This window comes from Mesoplodon densirostris, chromosome 10, assembly GCF_025265405.1.
Source record: "Mesoplodon densirostris isolate mMesDen1 chromosome 10, mMesDen1 primary haplotype, whole genome shotgun sequence".
Taxonomy (NCBI): Eukaryota; Metazoa; Chordata; class Mammalia; order Artiodactyla; family Ziphiidae; genus Mesoplodon; species Mesoplodon densirostris.
Genome location: NC_082670.1, coordinates 14534848 through 14554158, shown reverse-complemented (window position 1 = coordinate 14554158; position 19311 = coordinate 14534848). Strand labels below are relative to the sequence as shown.

The window sequence follows — 19311 nt, the reverse complement described above, 5'->3', positions numbered from 1 at the left end:
GGCTCAGAGAGATGAAATAAAATGTCCTAATTCACAGATTGGGTAAGCGGAGAACTAGATAATATCACCACCTAGAAAATGGAAAAACAAAAATGGTAACATAATGATAGGTTAGTAACTATGGTTATTGACTGGACAAACTATCTTTTCTGGGTCCTACTAAGAATAATTGATATCATCAGAAAAATTCTCCAAACTTTTAGGGTTTCAACCATCTACCAACTTTATGTGCTTTTTTTGGAGTTTCTAGCCAATCACAAAGTCCACTAATTAGAGCTAGCCCCCTTGTTCTGGCCAGCCTTTGATGGCATGTGTGCCAGTGAGAAGCCCAAAAGTTAGAGAGTAGGTAGGAAAAGAAGAAAATGAGAAGCAGGGCATCTGAATGACCAACTCCTAAATAATTGAAGGCTGATTTTATTACTGGTGGCTATTTTATTGGGTATCCAAGGGACACTTAGTGCCAAAAGGAAGGAGAAATGCAACAAGCCTCTGACCAATGATGCTGGTTATAGCTTTGTTTTTTGAGATGGGATCAAGTCAGACTACACCCACACACATTACCTGGTCAGAATCTAAGGCATGTTGGGTGAGGGGAAGAAATCCAGAATAGATTAGGTTTACTTACCTCTGGGATTATGAAGGAAAATCTAACTTAGCTTTTGAAGTATTGAAAGCCACTAAATTGCTAAATGTTAGCCTTTATGTTTATTGAAGGCAGTGTAGGAATGGTCTTTGGCACTAAGAGTTCCAGCTCCAAGAAGGAAGGCGTACATTGAACAAATAATACGAAATCTTCTAAGAAAGAGGGAATATATGATGTTTAGAAGTATAAGCACTGGCATCCTGGCCAAATCTGGGGGATGGGAAGGTTCTCCCTGAGCAATTATTGATGTGGATATATCCCTAAAATTTGCAACCAAAAATGTCTCTGCTCCTCAGAAAGATGGGAGCTCCCCTTAAGTAGCTCTTCCTTCCCTTACTGTTGGTTCCTAGAGGTTTCAGAACAGACAGTCAACCTTGTGATATATTTCATTCTTTCCCTACAGAAAAAGGCAATGAAATCCTGAGCAGTTCCACATATGGTTACTTAATGAAGGAGAAACAGTAAAATGAAAAAGAGGCACAAAAACACATTTTCTAAAAAAATCACTAATTGCTTTATACACAGAAAATGTTCTGGTTATTTTCTATCCAGTATCTATAGTATGGTGGTTTCACTAGGTATCCTACTGATAGTTCCTAAGAAGTGTCATGAAATTATCAAAATAAAATGAATGTTAAATCACCACATTTAAATATGTATGTGCATGCCATAAGACACATCTGGAAAGTGTAAAGATCATCTTGAAATAAAATAAATGACATAATAGAGTCAGATTTTTTTAAAAGACACTAAAATAGATAAGGTCTTTTCTTGCAGAAACTGTAAATATTGAAAGCAAATGGGGAATGGAAAGATATTTTTAATGATGATTATATAAGTATGAAATTTTATTGATTTAAAACAAAGAGATTTTGAACATGAATAATTAGCAAAAGCATCAAAGAAGACAGGTTTCGATTTAGCAAATATTCTGGGTAGGGGCCAAGTGCTGCATGAATCAGACCTGATCCTAGCATTCTAAAACGGTTGGGGTAGGGAACATACGCACAATATAAAATCAGTTGTGTTAAAGGCCACAAGAGGAAAATATTTGTGGAACTCATAGGATGAAGAGTCCTGTTCTGACTTCTGCAGAACTGGCAGCTAAGACTGGACAAAATAGTAAAAACCTATACTTGTAGGCACTGGAAAAAGATCCAAGAGGAGGTGGATACGTAGGGAGGTGAATCTGGTATTTGGGTGTTTGCCATTCAGACAAAATTAGCTTAAAGGCAGAGCTGTGTTTCTGACAGTCTTGTAGGGTCTAGGGGACCTAGGGGGAAAAAGTGTTGGAATTCAGGGTCTTCCAGAGGTGGAATCCTTAGCAAACTTCTTATGGTTTTGGTTGGCAACATGGTTTGCAACCCAGCCTTGGGTGGAGTGTAAGGGTGAAACAGAAGTAAACCAGTCCTCACATGGATTGCTGTGTGATTGCAAGTTTCTTTGTGTGATCCAGGAAGTCTTGAGCACTAAAAATGGATCAAAGTGATCCTAGAATGCAGGTCCCCATCTCACCTGGCAGGAAAGCAAATGTAATCCTGTCTCTAATGATTCTACAAGGCATTTAAATAATATAATGTGCAGCATCCAATCAAAGATAGAGGTGCATTGCAAGATAAGGCAACATGAACAAGAACTATGCTAACGTATATATATGGAATCTAAAAAAATGGTACTGATGGACCTAGTGCCAGGGCAGAGATAAAGACGCAGATGTAGAGAATGGACTTGAGGACACGGAGGGGAAAGGGAAGCTGGGACTCAGTGAGAGAGTAGCACTGACATATATACACTACCAAATGTAAAATAGATAGCTAGTGGGAAGCTGCTGCATAACACAGGGAGATCAGCTTGATGCTTTGTGATGACCTACAGGGGTGGGATAGGGAGGGTGGGAGGGAGGCTTAAGAGGGAGGGAATATGGGGATATATGTATGCATACAGCTGATTCACTTTGTTGTACAGCAGAAACTAACACAACATTGTAAAGCAATTATACTCCAATAAAGATTAAAAAAAAAAAAGAACTGACAGCAATAATAAAGAAGTAGAATCACAGATACTTCAGATATTCAAATTGTTAGGCATGAACTTTAAAATAACTATGGTTATTATATTCAAAGAGATAAAAGACAAGATTTTAAAATGTTAGAGAGGACTGGAAATTATATAAAGTGACAAATCAAATTTGGAAAATTACCCAACAGAAATTCTTACCCTGACAAACCCCAAACCAAAATTAAGAACTTAGGGTTTAGCAGCAGAATAGATCCAGCTGAAGAGAGAGTTAAATAATTAGAAGATAGGTTAGCAGAAAATATCAAAATGAAGTACAGAGGAGACAAATGGTTCTGGAACAACTGGACATCCACATGCACAGAAATGAACTTAAACCTTATACCCTTCACAAAAATTAACTCAAAATGGATCATAGAGCTAAATATAAAATGCAAAACCATAGAACTTCTAGAAAATAACATAAGGGAAATCTTGGAAAACGTGGGGTTGGTGATCAGTTTTTAGATACAACATCGAAAGCCTATCCATAAAAATAAAATTGATTAATGGGACTTCATTAAAAGTAAAAACTTTGGCTCTGCAAAGACACTCTTTAGAGAATAAAAAGAAAGCTACAGACTAGGAGAAAATATTTGTAAAACTAATCTGATAAAGGACAATTATCCAAAATATACAAAGAACTCTTAAAACTCAACAGTAAGAAAGTGAACTACCCAATGGAAAAAAATGGGCAAAAGACCAGAAAAGACCCTTCATCAAAGAAGATACACAAATGGCAAATACACACATGAAAAAATGCTCAACATCATATGTCATAAGGAAATTACACATTAAAACAACACTGAGATACCACTACACACCTATTAGAATGGCTAAAATCCAAAAATCTGTCAAGACCAAAGCTTGTGAGGATGTGGAACTCTCTGTTGCTGGTGAGAATGGAAAGTGGTGTAGAAAGTGTAGAAAGACAACATGGAAGTTTCATGTAATGCTGAACATATTCTTATCATACAACCAAGCAATCATGCTTCTAGGTATTTACTCAAATGAGTTGAAAATTTCTGTCTATACAGAAACCTGCACATGAGTGTTTACAGAAGCTTCATTCAAAATTGCCAAAAACTGGAAGCATCCAAGATGTCCTTCAGTAAGGGAATGGATAAGCAAACTGTGGTCATGATCCTGATGCTTCTCTCAGGCCTGACCCCAAAGGGAAAGTGCCCACTGGACCTTACAAATCTCTCCACCAACTTGGATTCTCTTGTCATTAATATGTGTTTTCCTAAGGAATATCTTTTCATTATTCTCTGTGTGGGCAGTTATTGAAATTATGTCTAATTATATGATGATGGTAAATAATCATCACCTAACTGCAATATTTACTGTTTCCATTATGTGTAAGGATTTTGTACATTTTACTAAAAAATATTCTAAGGTAGAAGTGCTGATTAGGAGAAAGGAGGGGCTGTCATTTTGAATATTTGGTTGAGTTATCACTATTCCTACCCAACTGTTATGAAGGAAAAAAATCTCACATTCTTTATATCCATCCCTGGAACTGTACTCTTAGAATGCTGTTTTCATTGTTACAATTAATAATAGCTATCTTTAATTCAGCATTTACAATATGCCAGGTCCACTTTATTTTTTATTTTATTTATTTATTTTTTTGGCTGCGTCGAGTCTTAGTTTTGGCACACGGGATTTTTTTATTTTTGCGGTATGCGGGCCTCTCACTGCTGTGGCCTCTCCCGTTGCGGAGCACAGGCTCCGGACGTGCAGTCTTAGTGGCCATGGCTCATGGGCCCAGCCGCTCCACGGCATGTGGGATCCGCCGGACCAAGGCATGAACCCGCATCCCCTGCATCGGCAGGTGGACTCTCAACCACCGTGCCACCAGGGAAGCCCCGGCACATGGGATCTTTGTTGAGGCATGCAGGAACTTTCTCATTATGGCGCATGGTCTGCTTGGGTTTCTCTCTAGTTATGGTGCGTGGGCTTCTCTCTAGTTGTGGCGTGTGGGTTTTCTCTCTCTAGTTGTGGCGTGCGGGCTCCAGGGCACGTGGGCTCTGTAGTTTGCAGCACGGGCTTAGTTGCCCCGCGGCATGTGGGATCTTAGTTCCCCAACCAGGGTTCAAACCTGCGTCCCCTGCATTGGAAGGCAGACTCTTTACCACTGGATCACCTGAGGAGTCCCTGCCAGATCCACTTTAAATCCAAATTAAAATTCAGTGCAAACTTGGATGCCTTCAGAGAGGAAGGGAGGAAATCAGTAGTTGCCAGGAGGAGCGAGGGGAGAGGAGAGATGAGTAAATAGGTGAATTACAGGATTTTTAGGGCAGTGAAAGTATTCTGTATGATACTTTAAGGGTGGATTATGACATTATGCATTTATCAAAACTCATAGGACTGTACAGCTCAAAAGAGTGAACCTTAATGTATGGAGTTTAGTTATGAATAATGTATCAATATTGGTTTATCTATTTATAACAAATACAACACACTAATGCAAGTTATTAGTAATGGGAAACTGCCAAGGGGGTATTCAAGAAGAGGGAGTATATGGAAACTCTTTTCACTAGCTGCTCAATTTTTCTGTAAACCTAAACTCCTTTAAAAAATTATTATGAAAAATAAATGTAATTCATACTCACAGAAGAAAAAAGAAAAGCCATGTGATCATCTCAGTAGATGCAGAAAAAAGCATTTGACAAAGTTCAACACTTATTTATGATATAAACTTGCAACAAGCTAGTAGTAGACAGAAATCTCCTTAAAATGGTAAAGGGCGGGCCTCCCTGGTGGCGCAGTGGTTGAGAGTCCGCCTGCCGATGCAGGGGATACGGGTTCGTGCCCCGGTCTGGGAGGATCCCATATGCCGCGGAGCGGCTGGGCCCGTGAGCCATGGCCGCTGAGCCTGCGCATCCGGAGCCTGTGCTCTGCAACGGGAGAGGCCACAGCAGTGAGAGGCCCGCATACCGCAAAAAAAAAAAAAAAAAAAAAAAAAAAAATGGTAAAGGGCATCCATTACACATCTTCAGCTGTCATCGTATTTAACTTTCCATCCAAGATGGGGAATAAGGCGAGGATATTGCTCTAGTAGCTAGAGCAATATCAACATTGACTGGAGTTCTTAGCCAGTGTAATTAGGGAAGAAAAAAAATAAAAGAAATTCACCAATAAAGATTTAAAAAAAAAAGAAATTCAGATTGGGAAGGAGGAAGCAAAAGCATCTTTATTTGTAGATAATAAGGTCATATATTTGAAAAAAATTAAGAAATCTCTAAATAAACTTCTAGACCTTAACAAGTGTCAACGTAGCAAGAAAAAGGTGAAAATACAAATTGTACTTCTTTACACTAGCATGAACAATTAGAAAATAAAAATTTAAAACAACCCAATAAATTACAGTAGCTTCAAGAACATTAAATACTTATGGATATACTTAGTGAAAAATGCACAAGACCTTTTTATTAACATCCCACATACATTTGGTCATTGGACTGTAGACAGATGTGCCGAGAGATGGAGAAAATATCAACTGTATTCAGAGAATAACATAGCATAGAGATGGACTACTGGTACATGAAGGGGAGTCCTGGGTGACACATCCAGAAGGAGGTTGAGGAAATTCCCTGGCGGTCCAGTGGTTAGGACTCTGCACTTCACTGCCAAGGGCCCAGGTTCGATCCCTGGTCGGGGAACTAAGATCCAACAAGCTATGTGGTGTGGCCAAAAAAAAAGGGCTTCCCTGGTGGCGCAGTGGTTGAGAGTCCGCCTGCCGATGCAGGGGACATGGGTTCGTGCCCTGGTCTGGGAAGATCCCACATGCCGCAGAGCGGCTAGGCCTGTGAGCCATGGCCGCTGAGCCTGCGCATCCAGAGCCTGTGCTCCGCAATGGGAGAGGCCACAACAGTGAGAGACCCGCGTACCGCAGAAAAAAAAAAAGAAAAAAAGAAAAAAAGAAGGAGGTTGAAACCAAATCCAGCTGTGGAAGACCTTGATGCCAGGGTTGGACCTTGATACATTCAGTGTCTCTGTTGCCTGTTTTGAGCAAGGCAATGGCATAGTTCAGGCTCCCTTTCAGAAGATTAATCTGAAAGCAGAGCATAAAATAAATTGGGTTTGGTCAGTGGGTGGGCTCGGGATGGTATTCAATAAAATGTGCCAGGAAAGAGGTAATGAGGGCCTGCACTGGCACGGTGCCATGAGAGTGGAGAAGAGGAAGGGAAGAATGATCAAAACATCACAGAACTAAAGTATCCAGGACTTGGGTGCTTATAGCATGTGGGAGAAGACAGTACGGCAAGAGGAGTCAGAGTTCAGGTTTAGAGTGGGTTGAATTGGAAATGATGACGAGGCATCTGATAGAGATAACTAGGTTGTACAAGGTTTGTAGTCTGCCCTAGAAAGGTCAGGTAAATTCTTGTGGGAAGGAGAGCAGAGATAAAGGAAGAGGTATTGATTATGTTGTCAAGGAAGAAAGGATTAAATGGAATAGAAGACCTGAGAGTAGAGGCTAATACCCTGGGACCCATCCTGCTCTAGGGAATGGAAAGATGGGGAAGAACCAATGAAAACTCAGAAGAGAAAGCAGGTACTCATGTGGTACTGCTGCTCGTGATGGCATTGAGGACACATACTTACACTCGCCAAATGGTGTTTCTTTTGTTCTTAAAAGTTATTTTTTCTAGTGTTGTATTAGGACAAGGAAAAAATATTCTTCTGGTTGACATTTAAAAGTGAGATTAAACATTTTTTTTATATTGCATAGGTATGTAGCATATTAGAATAGAAAGGAAAATTTACACAAATTTATCCTTGTATAAATTGTTTTGTACTATACATTTGGATTTTTCTCTTTGGTGTTACATTTTGTAAATTTGTACTCCAGAGTGGAGAAACATTTATTTTAGCTTGGGCTGAGTGCATACCTATTAATCCTTTTACCAGTAGCATATTATGCAGTGTTTATTGGAGTGTGTTCTACTTCCCTTAAAAAAGAAAAATAAGCTTTAGACAGACATGGAGACACCTGCTTTATGCCTCCTCGTTAGTTTAAAACAAAGAGCCTTGGGACTTCCCTCGTGGTGCAGTGGTTAAGCATCCACCTGCCAGTGCAGGGGACACTGGTTCGAGCCCGGTCCGGGAAGATCCCACACGCCACGGAGCAACTAAGCCCATGCGCCACAACTACTGAGCCTGCACTCTAGAGCCCCTGAGCCACAACTACTGAGTCCCTGTGCTGCAACTACTGAAGCCTGCATGCCTAGAGCCTGTGCTCTGCAACAAGAGAAGCCACTGCAGTAAGAAGCCCGTGCACTGCAACGAAGAGTAGGCCCCGCTCACTGCAACTAGAGAAAGCCTGCACGCAGCAACGAAGACCCAATGCAGCCAAAAATAAATAAATAAATAAAACAGAGCCTTTGTCTTATAATTTTCAGAGTTGAAATAGGTGTGTTTTTCCTTATTGGTCTGACTGTAGTGTTGAGGTTTTTGTCTTAGAGGTATTGCAGATGGAGGTAAAAGGGGACATTGCTTGTTTGGTTAGCCACCTTCTCACAAACATTGGATTTTGGCAGAGAGGTGGTACAGAGGGAGAAGACACATGTGTAAGGTCTCTATCTAATTATGTGTTACGCATGCTTTATTGATGGAAAACAGGAAAATGTCCCAGTCTCAGTAGCTTTGCCTTCAGAAGCCCAGTTCTGGATCTCCCCGATGGCCCTCAGAATATCAGGCATGTTCTAGGACCCTTCACTTTTCCTGCTTTTGTCATTTCTGGCACAAGTGTCTTACTTTCCCCCAGAGCCACACTGAAATACATGCAGAGAAAAACAAATGAATTCTTCCTCCTTTTTCTGTTTTCTTCTTCATCCCTCAGTGTTTACTGAGCACCTTCCATGTGCCAAGTGAGCACTTTGGAGCTGGAAGAAATTTCTGAACTCAAGAGTGTTCAGACCCTCTTCTTTAACACCAAGGAGATTGAGGCTTAAGGAATGAATCGGCCAAGACTATTCAGTGAGAGAGCTTTTTGGCCCCAATTCTAGGCCTTCTGATTGCTGCTACTATCTGTACACGGTTGTAAAGTGTCTTTTCTATTTGTTGGGTTTTATGCAGTAAAGAAAATGGAAAAGAGTAAGAAGGAAGAGTTTGGGGAAAATGCAAATATCTGCAACATCACTTTGTTAAGGGTCATATTCTTTTTTACTCAGTTTGCTCATTTTTAAAGTCATGATCATCGTTCTAACATCTCCATAAGTTAGGGTAAGAGTCATCTGAACAATTTGGTCTTGTTAATTAATTAAACTCACTTTAAATGTTTTTTATTTTATTTACAAGCATTGTTAGGAACTGCTGAACTTCAAGGTGTTTAATCCCTCTTCTAGTTACATAAATTTGTTGGCAAAATTGTGAGCAGGAGAAAATGACATCATAACAAAATAAAATTGTTACTTTTTGAAGGCAGTTTCCTTTAAAGAGTCATGCTGCCATACCAAAAACCTGCCTTTACAAAAATTACTCAGAAAAAAGTAGGGGGAAGTCTTACTCTGTACAGCCTCTGCCATCTGAAGTGCAGTTTCATTCAGACTTGTTTTACAGTGTGTGACCACCATCATTTTCATCGTTCACTTTGTGCATTTCTGAAAACTAAGTGTTGGCCTCCAAGGAGATGAGTTCTAGACCTGCGCTGTCCAATACAGCAGCCTCTTAGCCACATGTGGCTTTCAAGCATGTGCTAGGTGGCTGGTCAAAATTGAGATTTTTCTAAGTTTAAAATACACACCAGATGTCAAAGAATTAGTATGAGAAAAAAAAAAGATAAATTTTTTAGATATATTAGGGTACATTAAAATATTATTAAAATTGCTTTATCTCTTTACTTTGTAATGTGCCTATAGACACAATTTAAATGACATATGTAGCTTGGATCATATTTCCGTCAGACAGCAGTGTTTCAGGCCAAACACATGGCTGAGTACGGAATGTCTTTTCGGCATCCGTCCTGAGGCTTTTGTTTATTTCTTTTACCCTGTTAAATACAGCCGCTCTGCTGTCACCCCTTACATTTCTGCCTTTATATCTGGGTCCGTGAGTGTTGCAGCTGCATGAATTGAATGGCAACATAGCCTTCCTGCTATGCGTTTTCCCTAGGAAGCATTTTTACTTTATTCATTCACAGGTCATTAATTAGATAATTATTAATTGAGAACGTTTGCAGGAAGTATTGTGGGGCTCAAGAGGTGATTCAACTGGTGGTTCCTGCTCTCTGGAATTCACAGTGTGGTGAGGAAGATTAAACATATACAGCACTGTAAGTAGTGGAAAATAGATTATGATAAACATCAGCATTCATTGTTCCAATATTTTGTGACTCTGGAGGAAGAAAAGCTTCCTAGCTAAAAGTGGATCTTGAGGAGGGCCTTCAAGTATGGGGAAGGTTTCAAAAGGCAGAAATATGGTATAGGAATCAAGATGTATGCGAGGAACAGAAACAAAGTAATTGATGGTAAAGGAAAACTTTCTCTGTTCATAACACATCTGACTCCATATGTACGGGTTTTCCACACCAAACAATTCTCTTTGGATACCAACTGGGTAGCCTACAAGTCACTTCAGTTCTGACAATAACTTCCCAGAGCTGGCACAGACGCCATAGATAAAGGGCTCAGTCCTCCAAGACTGCGCTTCCTCAGACATTCATCGCAAGTAGTGGGTCTCCAGGTTAAACGCTTCTATCTGACTTTGCTACAAATCAGGGCTTCCCAAGACCCCCTCCTCAGGTTTGATAATTTGCTAGAATGGCTTACAAATCTCAAGAAAACACTTACTTAGGTTTACTGGTTTATGATAAAGGGTACAAGTGAGCAGTCAGAGGAAGAGGTATGTATGGTGAAGTCCAGAAGTGTCCCGAACACAGGAGCTCCTGTCCTTGTGGAGTCACGTCACCCTCCTGGCACATGGATGTGTTCACCAACCCGGAGGCTCTCTGAACCTTGTCACTGAGGGGATTTTTTTTTTTTAACATCTTTATTAGAGTATAATTGCTTTACAGTGTTGTCTAAGCTTCTGCTGTATAACAAAGTGAGTCACCTATATGCATATGTATATCCCCACATCCCCTCCCTCTTGTCTCCCTCCCACCCTCCCTATCCCACCCCTCTAGGTGGTCGCAAAGCACCGAGCTGATCTCCCTGTGCTATGCGGCTGCTTCCCACTAGCTATTTCACATTTGGTAGTGTATATATGTCAATGTTACTCTCTCACTTTTGACGTGACATGAAATGTAGGACTTTAGTTCTTTTTGGTCTGGTTCAGTTCTCATAATACAGTGTGGGGACACATGATCACATTTGGCATATGTCTTTCATGTTAATTGTACTCTTTCAAATGGACAAAATTGAAAAGTAACCACCAACATGACATTGGCTCGCTGATATTTATAAAACCAGAGAAATAGGGTTTGTGGAGAGATCTCAGGCGCAGTTTCCAAAATCAGTAGTGGCCAGAACAGGCAGTTAGTTGCAGCTGAGTCTGCAGATGTGAACAGTGGATTAATTGTATCCAGAGAGGAGGATGACAGGATAGCATGAGTGCAGAGAGACACACGCCTTCGTGCAAAGCAAAGCCAGCCCACATAGAGTGGACTTTTCTCCCCCACGGGAAGCCCTTTTGATTCTGGATTTGGGGGCTAGGAAGTACACAGTGTGTTTTGTATTGATCCTTTTGACACAGAACTCAATGGACTATAGCAACTCTCTTGTCAAGGCCATATAAACCTTTTCGCCTTTTCATTTTTCTTTCTTCATTTGATTCAGCAAATACTGAGCACGTATCTACTGTGTCTATGCCTGTAATGATTAAAGAAATGAATTAGCACAGGCCCTGACTCAGGAAACCTCCCAGCTTGAGCAGACTGTAACACACTTAGGATGGTGCCTGGTACATAATAAACACTCTATAAATGGCAGCTGTACTGTTAACTGGGGAGAGGACCCCCTCAGTAGATACCATCAAAACTGATAACAGTAGCTGCCGCATACTGAGGTTTACTGTGCACCAAGCGTCGTATCAGTAGACACTTTGCTAAAATGCCCACAGTTCTAATTTAATATAAAATGTGTGATTACTTATGTAGAGTGTGTATTTGAGAGGAGAAGCTATCGACTGCGGCAGCACAGAGGAGGGAAGTCAAGGAAGCATTGGAGGAGGTGACATTGAGGCAGGTCTTGAAGAATGGCCAGTGAGGTGAAGAGAAGCAGGGGACTGCAGCAAGGGGAGACTTCCTTAGACTTCTACATTTTCTTTTCTTTTTTCCCCGGACTTCCCACCAGAGGATTTCTTGGTCATTGGTGGAAGCTCTCAGAGCTGAAGAGATGGTTGACTCGTGACATAATATGTAGGTGAATAGGGGAGTTTGCTCCTGTCTTTTGGGAAAGGGGTGGGAATCCAGTAAACACACAAATAATGTCTGTATGGTGACACCTGTCTTGTCACTTCCACAGTTGAGTGGAAACAGGCTTTGACCAAGGACTTTTGTGTTATCTACTACCCTGCAGCAGTGTGGGAGGATTCACACTCACCCGTGTGGGCTATTTTAAGCAGCCATCGTGTGGGATAACACAGATTTACAAGGTTGTTTCAGTGAACGGTCATTCACCACGACGTTGCTTTAAAAAGTAAATTCTCAGAGTATTTTTAGTTTGGTGGAATTATGGGCAATAAAACCATTAGGAAAACCAAGGTCTTGACCTCTCAGAATTAATTATATAGAACAAAGGGAGTCTGTCTATCTCTTTCTCATACACATACACACACAATCTGGTCAGCTAGGTATGAAATTCAGAATAAGAAGTAGTGTCCTTAAGAAAGGTTTCATAAGGGAGTGACATGTGAGATGATGCTGAAATAGTTTAATAAGAAATTTGAAAGGGAGTAGTCTTTGACTCACTTTGCAAAAACTCTGGTGTGTATGTTTGTAGATATTTCTTTGCCTAAAATTAAATTATCTTGAGAAAAGTATTGGGTTAATGACTTTCTGCCTGGAGAGGAGTTGAAGGGTATGAAAATGATTTTGGAAAAAAACGTGCTTTTTTAATTTTCAAGAATAATGCTTTTATGTTTTCTCTTTGTGACTAGACCAAAAGTGACTAGAGGACAAAAATGCATGCCTAATGCATATTTGAGTTCCCTGTAGTACCTAAAACTGAGAGGGGTGGCAACGGTATTGGTTGAATGTTTTCTGGATGAAATGTTTTTGTTTTTTTTTTTTTTCTTTTTGCGGTATGCGGGCCTCTCACTGTTGTGGCCTCTCCCGTTGTGGAGCACAGGCTCCGGATGCGCAGGCCCAGCGGCCATGGCTCACGGGCCCAGCCGCTCCGCGGCATATGGGATCCTCCCAGACCGGGGCACGAACCCGTATCCCCTGCATCGGCAGGCGGACTCTCAACCACTGCGCCACCAGGGAGGCCCCATGGATGAAATGTTTTATAACTGGAGAACATGTTAGTGAAAGTGTGCAAGTGGAAAGGACGAATGAAAGGAAACAGAGGTAATGCAATTGAAAGTACCTTTACATTTGTTTTTTATGGATCAGGAAAATGATTACAGATCACATTTCTTAGAACACCAATGCCCTCTTATTCTTCAAGGAATATAGAAGATGCTTTCTTTCTTTCTTTTTCTAAAATGGCAAGTTGAATTTTGCTGAAATGCCAATGAGATGGGTCTTTTCGATAAGAGTGGACTTTCACTGTGCTGCATCCTGCTCCTAAGTCCTGAGGCTCATTTGCCTCAGAGTGTATATCACTCAGCACATTTGCCTTATTAAAAACAGCTTGTGATAATTTTACAGGATGTTCAGCAGTTCACAGAGATGCAAAGCTAACATTTTAAAGAGTGTGTGGAAGGTGGGACAGATATGTACGGCAAGCTGCAAGGAATTAAATGCTGGTCTGAATTTTACAAGTTGGAAACTGAGAGAAAGGAATGGGATTCTGAGAAGGTGGAGTCACATTTTATTGAAAACAGTGAAGACAATGACTTTCAGATTTTAAAAACAACTGGGGAGCATCTGTACCTTTGGCTCTTTTTCTAGTTGAAGGATCTTAGAAGTTGTGGGTCTCTTTACAAAAAAAGTTCTCATGATGTTGATTGGCATTGATGAAATATGAAAAATACTTGGTTTCCAAATTTGATTTATTTTTTTGCTCAGTTGTATGCATTAAGAAGTCCCCCGCCCCCACCCTTGCCATTTGCAGGTCTGCGGGACCAAGCGTCATGGTGGCACACTCGTGGCAAGAATCGGAGGAGCAGGAGACAGCGAGGATAGGCTCAGGACCCAAGTCCCTCAGATTCCCCTCAGTTGTCGGAAGTAGCATCCAGAATGAGTTTCAAAAGCCACTCCATTCTTCTGCTGTGGTGAGCCACCTCCACCCTCCATCATTACAGATTTCTCTAGACACCTCAGTGTCTAGAGAAACAACCAGCAAGCTACAGTGCTGGACACCCTGTGCCAAAAAACTAGCAAGACAGGAACACAACCCCACCCATTAGCACAGAAGCTGCCTAAAATCATAAGGTCACAGACACCCCAAAACCCACCATCAGATGTGGTCCTGCCCACCAGAAAGACAAGATCCAGCCTCATACACCAGACACAACTCAGATGTGGTCCTGCCCACCAGAAAGACAAGATCCAGCCTCATACACCAGACACAACTCATACACAACCCACTGAACCAACCTTAGCCACTGGGGGCAGACACCAAAAACAGCAGGAACTACGAACCTGCAGCCTGTGAAAAGGAGACCCCAAACTTAACAGTAAGTTAAGCAAAATGAGAAGACAGAGAAACACACAGCAAATGAAGGAGCAAGGTAAAAACCCACCAGACCTAAAAAATGAAGAGGAAATAGTCAATCTACCTGAAAAAAGAATTCAGAGTAATGATAGTAAAGATGACCCAACATCTTGGAAATAGAATGGAGAAAATACAAGAAACATTTAACAAGGACCTAGAAGAACTAAAGAGCAAACAAACAATGATGAACAACACAATAAAGTTTAAAATTATCTAGAAGGAATCAATAGCAGAATAACTGACACAGAAGAACGGATAAGTGACGTGGAAGATAAAATAGTGGAAATAACTACTGCAGAGCAGAATAAAGAACAAAGAATGAAAAGAACTGAGGACACTCTCAGAGACCTCTGGGACAACGTTAAATGCACCAATATTTGAATTATAGGGGTCCCAGAAGAAGAAGAGAAAAAGAAAGGGACTGAGAACAAATTGAAGAGATTATAGTTGAAAACTTCCCTAATGTGGGAAAGGAAATAGTTAATCAATTCCAGGAAGCACAGAGATTCCCATACAGGATAAATCCAAGGAGAAACACACCAAGACACATATTAATCAAATTATCAAACATTTAATACAAAGAAAAAATGTTAAAAGCAGCAAGGGAAAAACAACAAATAACATACAGGGAAATCCCCATAAGGTTAACAGCTGATCTTTCATCAGAAACTCTGCAAGCCAGAAGGGAGTGGCAGGACATATTTAAAGTGATGAAAAGGAAAAACCTACAGCCAAGATTACCCAGCAAGGATCTCATTCAGATTTGACGGAGAAATTAAAACCTTTACAGACAAGCAAAAGCTAAGAGAATTCAGCACCACCAAACCAGCTTTGCAATAAATGCTAAAGGAACTTCTCTAGGCAGAAAACACGAGAAGAAAAAGACATACAACAACAAACCCAAAACAATTAAGAAAATGGTAATAGGAACATACATATTGATAATTACCTTAAATGTAAATGGATTAAATGCTCCCACCAAAAGACATAGACTGGCTGAATGGATACAGAAACATGACCCATATATATGCTGTCTACAAGAGACCCACTTCAGACCTAGGGACACATACAGACTGAAGGTAAGGGGATGGAAAAAGATATTCCATGCAAATGGAAATCAAAAGAAAGCTGGAGTAGCAATTCTCATATCAGAAAAAATAGACTCTAAAATAAAGACTATTACAAGAGACAAAGAAGGACTCTACATGATGTTCAAGGGATCCATCCAAGAAGAAGATAATAACAGTTGTAAACATTTATGCACCCAACATAGGAGCACCTCAATACATAAGGCAAATGCTAACAGCCATAAAAGGGGAAATTGACAGTAACACAATCATAGTAGGGGACTTTAACACCCCACTTTCACCAATGGACAGATCATCCACAATAAAAACCAATAAGGAAACACAAGCTTAAAATGATACATTAAACAGGATGGACTTAATTGATATTTATAGGACATTCCATCCAAAAACAACAGAATACACTTTCTTCTCAAGTGCTCATGGAACATTCTCCAGGATAGATCGTATCTTGGGTCACAAGTCAAGCCTTTGTAAATTTAAGAAAACTGAAATCATATCAAGTATCTTTTCCAACCACAACGCTATGAGACTAGATATCAATTACAGGAAAAAACCTGTAAAAAATAGAAACACATGGAGGCTAAACAGTACACTACTAAGTAACCAAGAGATCACTGAAGAAATCAAAGAGGAAATCAAAAAATATCTAGAAACAAATGACAAGGAAAACACGATGACCCAAAACCTATGGGATGCAGCCAAAGCAGTACTAAGAGGGAAGTCTATAGCAATACAATCCCACCTCAAGAAACAAGAAAAAGCTCAAATAAACAACCTAACCGTACACCTAAAGCAATTAGAGAAAGAAGAACAAAAAACCCCCAAAGTTAGCAGAAGGAAAGAAATCATAAAGATCAGATCAGAAATAAATGGAAAAGAAATGAAGGAAACGATCGCAAAGATCAATAAAACTTAAAGCTGGTTCTTTGAGAAGATAAACAAAATTGATAAACCATTAGCCAGATTTATCAAGAAACAAAGGGAGAAGACTCAAATGAATAGAATTAGAAATGAAAAAGGAGAAGTAACAACTGACACTGCAGAAATACAAAGGATCATGAGAGATTACTACAAGCAACTATATGCCAATAAAATGGACAACATGGAAGAAATGGACAAATTCTTAGAAAAGCACAACTTTCTGAGACTGAAACAGGAAGAAATAGAAAATATAAACAGATCAATCACAAGCACTGAAATTGAGACTGTGATTAAAAATCTTGCAACAAACAAAAGCCCAGGACCAGATGGCTTCACAGGCGAATTCTATCAAACATTTAGAGAAGAGCTAACACCTATTCTTCTCAAACTCTTCCAAAGTATAACAGAGGGAGGAATACTCCCCAGCTCATTCTACGAGACCAGCATCCTCCTGACACCAACAACAGACAAAGATGTCACAAAGAAAGAAAACTACAGGCCAAAATCACTGATGAACATAGATTTAAAAATCCTCAACAAAGTACTAGCAAACAGAATCCAACAGCACATTAAAAGGATCATGCACCATGATCAAGTGGGGTTTATCCCAGGAATGCAAGGATTCTTCAATATATGCAAATCAATCAATGTGATACACCATATTACCAGATTGAAGGATAAAAACCACATGATTATCTCAATGGATGCAGAAAAAGCTTTCAACAAAATTCAACACCCACTTATGATAAAAACCCTCCAGAAAGTAGGCATAGAGGGAACCTACCTTAACATAATAAAGGCCATATATGACAGACCCACAGCCAACATCGTCCTCAATGGTGAAAAACTGAAACCATTTCCACTAAGATCAGGAACAAGACAAGGTTGCCCACTCTCACCACTGTTATTCAACATAGTTTTGGAAGTTTTAGCTACAGCAATCAGAGAAGGAAAAGAAATAAAAGGAATCCAAGTCGGAAAAGAAGCAGTAAAGCGGTCACTGTTTGCAGATGACATAATGCTATACATAGAGAATCCTAAAGGCTCTACCAGAAAACTACTAGAGCTAATCAATGAATTTGGTAAAGTAGCAGGATAGAAAATTAATGCACATAAATCTCTTGCATTCCTATACACTAATGATGAAAAATCTGAAAGAGAAATTAAGGAAACACTGCTATTTATCACTTCAACAAAAAGAATATAATGCCTAGGAATAAACCTACCTAAGGAGACAAAAGACTTGTATGCAGAAAAGTATAAGACACTAATGAAAGCAATTAAAGATGATACAAACAGATGGAGAGATATACCATGTTCTTGGATTGGAAGAATCAACATTATGAAAATGACTATACTACCCAATGCAATATACAGATTCAATGCAATCCCTATCAAACTACGAATGGCATTTTTCACAGAACTACAACAAAAAATTTCACAATTTGTTTGGAGCCACAAAAGACCCAAATAGCCAAAGCAATCTTGAGAAAGAAAAACAGAGCTGGAGGAGTCAGGCTCCCTGGCTTCAGACTATACTACAAAGCTACAGTAATCAATACAGTATGGTACTGGGACAAAAACAGAAATATAGATCTGTGGAACAGTAATGAAAGCACAGAGATAAACCCACGCACATATGGTCACCTTATGTTTGATAAAGGAGGCAAGAATATACAATGGAGAAAAGACAGCCTCTTCAATAAGTGGTGCTGGGAAAAATGGACAGCTATGTGTAAAAGAATGAACTTAGAACACTCCCGAACACCATACACAAAAATAAACTCAAAATGGATTAGAGACCTAAATGTAAGGCCAGACAGTATAAAACTCTTAGAGGAAAACATAGGCAGAACATTCTATGACATAAATCACAGCAAGATACTTTTTGACCCACCTCCTAGAGAAATGGAAATAAAAACAAAAATCAACAAATGGGACCTAATGAAACTTAAAAGCTTTTGCACAGCAAAGGAAAACATAAACAAGACGAAAAGACAGCCCTCAGAATGGGAGAAAATATTTGCAAATGAAGCAACTGACAGAGGATTAATGTCCAAAATTTACAAGCAGCTCATGCAGGTCAATATCAAAAAAACCAACAACTCAATCCAAAAATGGGCAACAGACCTAAATAGACATTTCTCCAAAGAATATATACAGATTGCCAACAAACAGACATGAAAGAATGCTCAACATCACTAATCATTAGAGTAATGCAAATCAAAACCACAATGAGATATCATCTCACACCAGTCAGAATGGCCATCATCAAAACATCTACAAACAATAAATGCTAGAGAGGGTGTGGAGAAAAGGGAACCCTCTTGCACTGTTGGTGGGAATGTAAATTGATACGGCCACTATGGAGAACAGTATGGAGGTCCGTTAGTAAAAATAGAACTACCATACGACCCAGCAATCCCACTACTGGGCATATACCCTGAGAAAATCATAATTCCAAAAGAGTCATGTACCACAATGTTCATTGCAGCTCTGTTCTACAATAGCCAGGACATGGAAGCAACCTAGGTGTCCATCCACAGATAAATGGATAAAGAAGATGTGGCACACATATACAATGGAATATTACTGAGCCATAAAAAGAAATGAAATTGAGTTATTTGTAGTGAGGTGGATGGACCTAGAGTCTGTCATACAGAGTGAAGTAAGTCAGAAAGAGAAAAACAAATACCGTATCCTAACACATATAATTGGAATCTAAAAAAAAAAAAAAAAAAAAGGTTCTAATGAACCTAGGGGCAGGACAGGAATA

The 19311-nt window shown here is 39.8% G+C and overlaps 1 protein-coding gene across 1 annotated transcript in view; it reads left to right on the top strand.

The window, feature by feature from the left end:
* KIF13A (kinesin family member 13A) overlaps positions 1–19311 on the top strand; it is a 213938-nt gene that overhangs the window by 84247 nt on the left and 110380 nt on the right.